At 37.1% G+C, this 9437-nt stretch overlaps 1 pseudogene; it reads right to left on the reverse strand.

The window, feature by feature from the left end:
• Positions 1-4061: 4061 nt before the first annotated feature.
• On the reverse strand, positions 4062-4257 carry LOC136401816 (small nucleolar RNA U3; annotated as a pseudogene).
• Positions 4258-9437: the final 5180 nt, after the last annotated feature.

Here is a 9437-nt window from a genome sequence, read left to right on the forward strand (position 1 = left end):
TCTACTTGGTTTCCAGATGGGAAAATTGTGGCTTAGGAGATAGGGGAATGAGCTAATAAATGGCTCCAACCTAGTTCTCACCGAGGTTTCAATGATAAATATAAGGAAATCCATTACCTAATTATAAGGTTTTTTGATTAAAAATAAAAGGAAACAAAACAAACCTAATTCAATACAGAGCCAAAATGCCACAACAATTGACCAAGAACAGAGAGTAAGCTAGAGTCAGGTTAGGTCATTAGACTATGGTTACACACATGCACACACACACCAACATGTTGACTTTAAATGAAGCATATGCTCTAACAAAAATAAAGACAAAAGCACAGAGGCTTAAAGTTAGATTTCTAAGCCAAAGTCAGGACAATGACATGTCAGAGTTAGGAGGAGCATCCAACCTCAGGGGGAGGAGAGGACTCTGGGTCACTAGTGCCCTGGCTTTACTTCTCTGCTGAACAAAATAGCACTCAGGCTGCTTGACTCACTTCCCAGTTTGGGTTGGATGAGTTGTTAAAAAATAATAGCATGACTTTAAAATAAACCTTATTTACCTTTTAATACAGTTGGAAATTTGCTATGCAAAGGTTCCCCAATTTTTCTAAGGCATTTAATAGCTAAGCTGAAGCTAGAATTCGAGTGCTTTGGTGCTTGGTACAGTATGCCTTCTTTCTCATGTCTGGTGCCTGGCACTGGCACACAGAACACATGAGCAGAGAAAGCAGTGCTAGGGGTCACCAAATTGAACAGATAAAGTAGGGAATGCAATAAAAGGAAGAGAGAAAGCTGAGAGTTGGAGAGATAGGGGTGGACAGGTAAGGTGGGGTAAAATTGCTGTGTGATAATGGGACAGCAATGAAACAAGCAATGGGATGTTTTGGGTTCTGAGCTCAAAACAACTGAAAAAATAAAAATAGGGTTGAGTGATATCAGTAAATCTCATCTCTATGTGCATATTAGAGTCATCTGGGGAAATCATTAAAATGCCATTTTCTGAACCCAACAGCAGACCAGCAGACCCACTGACTTACTTAGTCTAGGTTGGAGCTTAGATGTTATAGTTTTAATGTTCCTCAGGTGATTCTAATGTAAAGGTAGTGAAAACCTAGTAACTGTCAAAGTTTGGTTCTGAGACAAAAAAGCATCAGTATCACTTGAAAGCTCATTGAGAAATGCAAATTTCTATCCCCATTCCAGGAATACCAAGTCCAGAAACTCTAGGGTTGTGGCCCAGGGACTGTGCAAACAAGGCCTTCAGCCAATTTGAAAATTCGGGAAGTTTTGAGACTGCTACTATAGCCAGGAGCCATGTTGTTTAATTAAGTTGGTACTACTAGACTAATGTATTTTACATTTAATAAAGGTCAGGGAATTTTTCTTCTCCCTATTGCAAATTCTTATGAAATTCTTCATTAAATTTTTAGATAACATCATCAGAAGAGAAACTAATGGTATATGCAGTTCAAAGTAAGGTTTTTGATCTGTAGAATGCCTCTTTAAAAATCTTAATTTCCTGAAATCAGCAGGCAATATGTGTGGCTTTGTCCTCATTTTAACAAGGGGGTTGGTAATAAGGCAACTGCAGTTGCTTCTGTCTTTGAGATCTTTATACTGTTACTTAAGCCCTATGTCCTGTGGGTTTTCAAGTATATATTAGCTTAACTAAACAACTTATAACGGTTTGAGTGTCTCTAGAAAACCACAAGCAACCTTCAGTACTCCAGAATGACGAAGTCAGATGTTATAGAAGAATAAATTTCCTGGAGAGAATTTTGGAAGCTGTGCTTGTTATCAGATAACATTTAGGTATCACTTAAGGTGTTGATTTTGATTATCTCAAGGTCTTTCTATTCTCTAGTTCTTAAGAAAAGTTTTTAAGAAATGTGAACAATATTGGGAAAATTTCAATGTAAATCTCTTGTTTGAAGGGAGTCAAACACATATAAATTATCATTTCAGTTTAACATTTCTTGACAGTGTTGTTTTCACATGTACCAACCATTGACTTTCTCCAAGTGGTAATGTTTAATGGTTTTATCTCCTAGTTCCCTGAGACAAACACATCAAAGTGAGTAACTAATGTAATATAAATTATATTCTTAAAAAGTTCTATATTGTCTTAGGTTCTTAACACACACACACTCTCTCTCTCTCTCTAACACACACACACACACACACACACACACACAATCTTATTTATTTTCCACTGGTAATCTTCTCTTAAAAAAGGCTTATCTCTGTATTCTAAATATTTTTTATCCACCCCCTGTAGTACTTGGCTTTATTTTTCCTTAATTTTTGCACAAAATTTGCTCTTTAGTTTGTTTTTTCATTGAGATAAGAGTAACAGTTCTCTTGAATTCTTAATGTACTATGGCTGCATTTTTTAACTTTTTCTTTTGAAAGACAGTATTTAAGGATTAAAACATACTAAGTAATCTAATGCTCTTGTGTAAACAACATAAATGTCAAATATTAAAATGAAAAGGCAACATAAAAGAAAAATATTTTATAGAATACTAATCTAGTATGAAATGAATTTAGTATCTTCATCTATTACATAAAATGTGATAAAATGTAAACATAAAATTAGTCCCGGTAATTGACCAAAATTGTATGTTTGAGGTGGTTTGGCAGCAAGTATGGAACTGAGATGAGTGGACTGAAGGGACTGTAATTCATTCAGGACTAGAGCAATAGTTTCTTAGACTCATTCTCCTCTCAGATGTCTCCATTCATGTTCACTACCTTATCAAACTGGGCATGTTGGCCTTTGGATACAAGTATGGTGATGCACATAAAAACACAGAGAACTTAATAGATGCAGTTTTGTTAAATGAAACATTTTTGTTGAATCTGATTCTGATCCTTACATGATCTTTACCTTTGAAAAAATTAAACTACCAGAGAGAGAAAGAGTTAGTAAGTTTCCCCGTGTGACCTCGTTACTCTCTATTTGTTTGTTCAACAAATCTATATTAAAATGTTTCTAGCTGGCAAGGTCTGTGCTAAGTGCTCAGTTCCTATCCTTAACCAATGACAGGCAAATGAAGTTATAATTATATTTTAATTCTTCTTGAGGCTACACAAGACCTCTCATTTCTGTATGAAGTGTTTCAAATAACCCATCTTTAAAAAATATATTGGACACACAGTATAACAAAAGATATCAGGAGTCAATCCTGATCTCTATTGCATTGTAGCACCATGAGAGTGCTCAGGTAGTTCATCTTACCTAAGAAACAATTCTCTCAACTTCTATATCATTGTAGATTGAAAGTTATATCCACACAATTGTTTCATTCTAGAATGAATCTCCACCTAGTGACATGTCTTTGTTGATCCTTTTGTCACATGGTAGAGATTCTTGCTTTGCCATTTAAATCTAGACTGGACTTTTGACTGCTCGGACAGACAAAATGTGGCAGAAGTGACATGATGCAATGTCCAAGGGTATACCATAGACTTAGGACACTCTTAGAAATCTATGTAGCCTTCACCTCTTTAGTGTATTTCAATTCATCATGTAAAAAGCTGGTCTAGCTTCATGGAGGACAAGAAGCCATGTGGAAAATAACCAAAGGCCAGTGCCTATACTCAGCATGTGAATAAAACATCTTGGACCCACCAACCCAGCTGATCCTCACGCTACTTTCTATAGCCATATGAGTGAGTACAGGCAAAACTAGCAGAGCATCTGCCCAAACACACAACATATACCTGCTTTATAATAATATCTGCTTTGAAATATCAACTATAGATGTTCTTACTCTTACTTTAAGTTGTCACTCTGAAATCAATGTCTTTTGGCATAAATCCCTATATCTTTCCAACCATAGCTAGCAATTACAACTGCTTCTACAGCACCACTTTTTGTAGGGAAGATGGCCAAGAATCAAGGCTGTGGTATGTGTTGGTGTGTATGTGTGCATGCATACAGGTATGTGTGTGAGTCTGCTTGAGAGAGTAGATGATTATACTGTAAGTTAGAGAATGTGAGAGACATGGTGGGTTTACAAAGCTCAGATAAGTTTTGAGAGGTGACAATATCTATGATCTACTCTTCCTCTCCAATGTTGCTCCATAGTTAAAAGTAACAACAACCACATCAAGTCAAATAGACTCTATGAAGAAGATGTCCAATATTCCAATCTATTTTGATACTTGCCAAGGTCCTCTGTCCATTATTAGAGGCTGTAACAGCAGGATTAGTGAAGACTTGTAACAGACTATAGAAATGATCCCTGAAAGTATAGTCTTAGTGAAGACTTGTAAAACGTGCTGTAGCAGTATTCACTTGCCGCAAAAGATGAAGTCCATTTGCACTGCTCATTTAGCTGGATAAGAATGCATCATCCGCTTAACAGATTGTTTTACCTTGATTTCCAAAAAAGTGGATTAAGTAATTAAAGAACTTTGACACACGGCTGAATAGTGGCTTTAGCATTTGGGAAAGAAACCATAGCCAGGTCTGTCAGCAATTTAAGATGAAAAATTCTTCTTTGTCAACCTATCAATAAGGCTTCTTTATTAAGCAACATTCTAATGGCTTGGCTTCGGCGCTGACACGCAGCAGGCGTTAGCATTATTACACCGAGGTTGCAGGCTATCCTGATAGGCCTCATGCTGTTAGTCCACTTTGTTAAATGGAAGTTGATTTTATATTTAGCTGTGCATGGAGTGTACAGATGAAACAAATCACTTCTATAAGCTCAACAAGATGAATAGTTGCTGTTGAAAGCTAGCAAGGAACTAGATGCAAGATTAATATGCAGTCCCAAGTTCCACTTCCTACCATTTTTATTGATTGTGTAAAAAAGTGCTAAAATTTGTGATTTCTTAGGTGAGTTAGAATGAAACTCTTGCATAGGCTATAGTGGATGTAATTTCTCTGAAATGTGTCATTTGTCTACAAATGTAGCTTTTCATTGGGGACCACATGAAATGAATTCTGTGATGAGAACAAGACCTTTCTGACGGCACTTTTTGCCACAAGTACTCTGTTCCCAGGCTAGCTTTTTGTACTCTTTGGTCTTTACCAAATTGCCTCCTCGAGAGATTATTTTAAATGTTCCCTACTGCTATGGTCCGAAGACCAGGACTTATTCGGTGTTTGTTTTTCCATTCCCCAAAACCACAAAAGATTAAATGTTGATGTGCCTTAGCATTAAGATATTTCTACTAACATCTGAATGACATTCCAGCTATTTTGACTCAGAATTCCATCTTCTTTCAGTAGGCTTGAGAAAGAGAGAGGATGTCAAAGCCTGCCCTTATCTGTTTTGCTTTTATAGTTTAGACCTAGACTTTGGAAGGATGAGGGAGAGGATTTGATTAGGTTTGATTCAGGGTATATATTCAGTTCTGTAACTACTTAGTGATTTTAGAAAATATATGCATACATTTCAACTAGTATACTTGGGTAGTTTTGTTTTTATTGAAATCCATTGTTTTAGTAAATTCTGGAATTCGATTGTAATGCTAAAATATTGACTTGGTGGGGCTTCATAAGTAAGATTTATTTTAGACCCCGTATTCTTTCCCATGAGTTGGTTATATGGCAAAACATATAACCAGGATATTGAGGATATTGGTGGAATGATTGTTGTCCTCTCATGTTTGTTTGTTTGTTTTATAATTATGATATTTTATTCAAAGCTTCACTGTATCAATAAAGGCATAAACTTATCAATGTATACTGAGGCCCTTGATTCTTCAGATAAACCAAGTTTTGAAATAAATTTGGGATTTGTTTTTTGTAAAATGGCCATTTACATGTAGTGTGAAACTTAAATCTCAAACTATCCCTTTGGCTCAAAGTCCAATTAAGGTATATGTTTTTTCTGAAGTTTCAACTTTGATTATGTAACAATATTATTCTAAGACCCAACTTCCAAAAGAATATTGAGAGATATAGTGATGATAACGACTATATTTCCTGTGCTTTAAGTTCATTTCTGTTTTACCTTAGGTGATAGTATTTTTAAGCCCTCTAATTATATAGCACATTTATGGTTTCTCAGAGGTCCAGATACAAATGCAAATTTCAAAGCTAATGATAATAACATCTGATAATAAGACCCTAACATAAGACAATAGAGACTTATGTTTAAAAAATCAATGATATTGCTTTATCATCTTTTCTCACACTCTTAGGGGTGCTTAATGCTTCCAAGAATGTGACTCAGAGGAGGTACAGTTATGAGAAACTATTATCACTACACATGAGAAATAGCTGCTAAAGGAGGAGTGGCTTGGAATAGTTTGGTACTGCTGCACAGGAAGTTCTGAGCAAGGCTGATCTGGATTGCAGGGTCACTTGATCTCTTGAATAGGCAGAAAATGATTGATCAGTACACTGAATCTTCTCTGAGTGATGAACATCTCCCTTGGACCATGACCAGTGTGATCTGGAATAGAGACTTTTCCAACATCATTTCCCCTTCAGGCTCTGCTCTCCCTATCTTCTGGTCTTCATAACAGAATTTAAGGAATGTACCTTATGCTTTAGAACTCTAATTTCAAAAGTACAAAAGCTGATTTTCTGACTCATGCATATTAAAAGTGTAAATATTTATTTGATTGGGTTAATGGGCCCTGGGTGTCTTATTACTGAATATCATGATAAAAAATAATAATAAAATACTATTTCTTGTAATAATTTTTAATACCGAATATGTGAATATATTATACTACCCTCTCTTAAACTAATCACATGAAGACAATTATAGTTCAGCTGAATGTGGTTGAAGAAACACTGCCTCCTCTCTACCCTCTACATTGAATTCTTCATTAAAATAAACTACATTTTAGGAAGATTTAGCCACCTAAAGATTTGAAAATCACAGGGCAGTGTACAAATCATCTAAAAAGTTGTTTATTTTTTATATTGTCTGCAGTGTGCATCATTGTAGAGTTCCAAATTACTTGTTTAGGTGGGTCACCATTTATATGACTGAAAAGTGAATCTTGCTAGTTTAAATTTACATTTATAGAAATGAAAAGATGTTTGTATGTACATAATAGGTGTGTTTTAGCTGTAGAGACAAAACACAACTATAAAATGCACAAGGTAAATCTGTCCCAGGAGAATTCTAATTTTCTGAAAATACATTTATGCACAAATATTACACTGAATGCTTTCCATGAACCATATCGTGCTAATGTTGTAATTAAAAACTGTTGGCCCTGGCCAGTTGGCTCAGTGGTAAAGTGGTTGGCCTGGTGTGTGGATGTCCCGTGTTCAATTCCTGGTCAGGGTACACAGGAGAAGTGACCATCTGCTTCTCCACCACTCCCCCTTTCACTTCTCTCTTTCACTCTCTCTCTATCTCTCTCTTCTCCTCCCCTCCTGCAGCCAAGGCTCAGTTAGAGTGAGTTGGCCCTGACCACTGAGGATAGATCCATGGCCTCTGCCTCAGGTGCTTAAAAAATGGCTCTGGTTGCAAAATGGAGCATGGGCCCCAGATGGGCAGAGCATCACCCCCAATGGGCTTGCTGAGTGGATCCCAGTCCGGGAGCATGCAGGAGTCTGTCTCTGCCTTCCCTCCTCTCATTAAAAGCAAAACAAAAAACAATAACAAATGTTACTTTGGCTAGACCAGGCATGGCACAGTGGCTAGAACATTGGACTGGTATGCAGAGAACCCAGGTTTGAAACCCTGAGGTTGCTGGCTTGAGCATGGCCTCATTAGACTTGAGCGCAGGGTCACTGACTTGAGTGCAGGGTAACTGGCTTGAGCATGGGATCATAGACATGACCCCATGGTAGCTGGCTTGAGCCCAAAGATCGCTGGCTTGAGCAAGGGGTCACTCGCTCTGCTGTAGCTCATATGAGAAAGCAATCAATGAGCAACTAAGGAGCCACAATGAAGAATTGATGCTTCTCACCTCTCTCCCTTCCTGCCTGTCTGTCTGTCCCTATTTATTCCTTTCTCTGTCTCTGTCTCTTTCTCACACACACACACACACACACACACACACACACACACACACACACACAAATGTTACTTTGGCCTGACCAGGTGGTGGCGCAGTGGATAGAGAGTCAGCCTGAGACACAGAGGACCCAGGTTCGAAATTCTGAGGTCACCCTCCTTGAGCGTGGGGTTGCTGGCTTGAGCATGGGATCATTGATATAATCCCATGTTCACTGTCTTGAGCCCAGAGGTTGCTGGCTTGAAGCCCAAGGTTACTGGCTTGAACCCAAAGTTTCTGGCTTGAGCAAGGGATCACTGGCTGGGCTGGAGCTCCCACACCCTCTCAAGGCACATATGAGAAAGCATTCAATGAACAACTAAGGTCCTGCAATGAAGGATTAATGCTTCTCATCTCTCTCCCTTTCTGTCTGTCTATATCAGTCTGTCCCCACCTCTTTCTCTCTCTCTCTCACGCTAAAAAAACAAATGAACAAACAAAAAATCGAACATGTTACTTTGCTTTTCTACTAAACTAAGATTATCACTTTATTTGTTCTTCTATTTATATGCTTATAATAATGTTATGGCATAATACATAAAACATTTTAGATATTTATATTTACATTTAGACAGGTCCCAATTAATCCAGGACCCATTATGATTTTAAAAATATAGGAAAATATAAAATATTAAATGAAAAATATTTTGATGTATAAATTCTATGCTATATTCTGTTAAAGGGAACCTACTACAAATGTAATTGCCTTATCTCCCTTTCCTTTCTTTCAATAACATTTTCTATCTTGGGAACCATCACAGAAAATGAAAAATAAATGTGACCACCTGTAAACCCGATGATACTACCTTATAATTATCATGTGAGTGGTTGTTGGGCAAATCTGTCCCACTTTGTCTGACTTTGGGTTGGAGGACAGTGATAGTACAAATACTGATTTAAACCCCATTAAAGAAAATTTGGATTTGTCCTAATTCTCTTTCTCTATCTCTCAGACATTCACACATGCACACATACACACACACACACACACAACATATGAAGAGAAGCCAGTGGAGAGAGATCAATAATAAGCCTTGCTGCTACATAAAATTTAGCAGCCATTAAACAAATAATTGCTTTATCTTAGAAGCTTATTCTAATTAAACATTAGTCACACACTCTCCCTTGACCTCTACTTCCTGTGTTAACAATCACCATCCTAAAAAGCTTACTTTATGAATTCCATAATTATGAAAAGCTCCCAGAAGAATTTACTTTCATCAGGTTGTTGCTTTTTGAAAATAAAAACATATATATGCATATCTCTGTGTGAGTATGTATACATTTATATGTGCAGAGATACATGATTGTTTTTCACAAGATTATTGCAGCCATATTCCAAAAAGCACAAGAGAGATGAGAGAATAGGGGTAATGCTGGGAAAGAGAGGCTGGAGTAAGGAAAACAATAGGTACAAATTTCTACCAGTTTCCTCAGGCATCCATAGCAGCTGCTTAATGATA

Source organism: Saccopteryx leptura, chromosome 3, assembly GCF_036850995.1.
Source record: "Saccopteryx leptura isolate mSacLep1 chromosome 3, mSacLep1_pri_phased_curated, whole genome shotgun sequence".
Classification (NCBI taxonomy): Eukaryota; Metazoa; Chordata; class Mammalia; order Chiroptera; family Emballonuridae; genus Saccopteryx; species Saccopteryx leptura.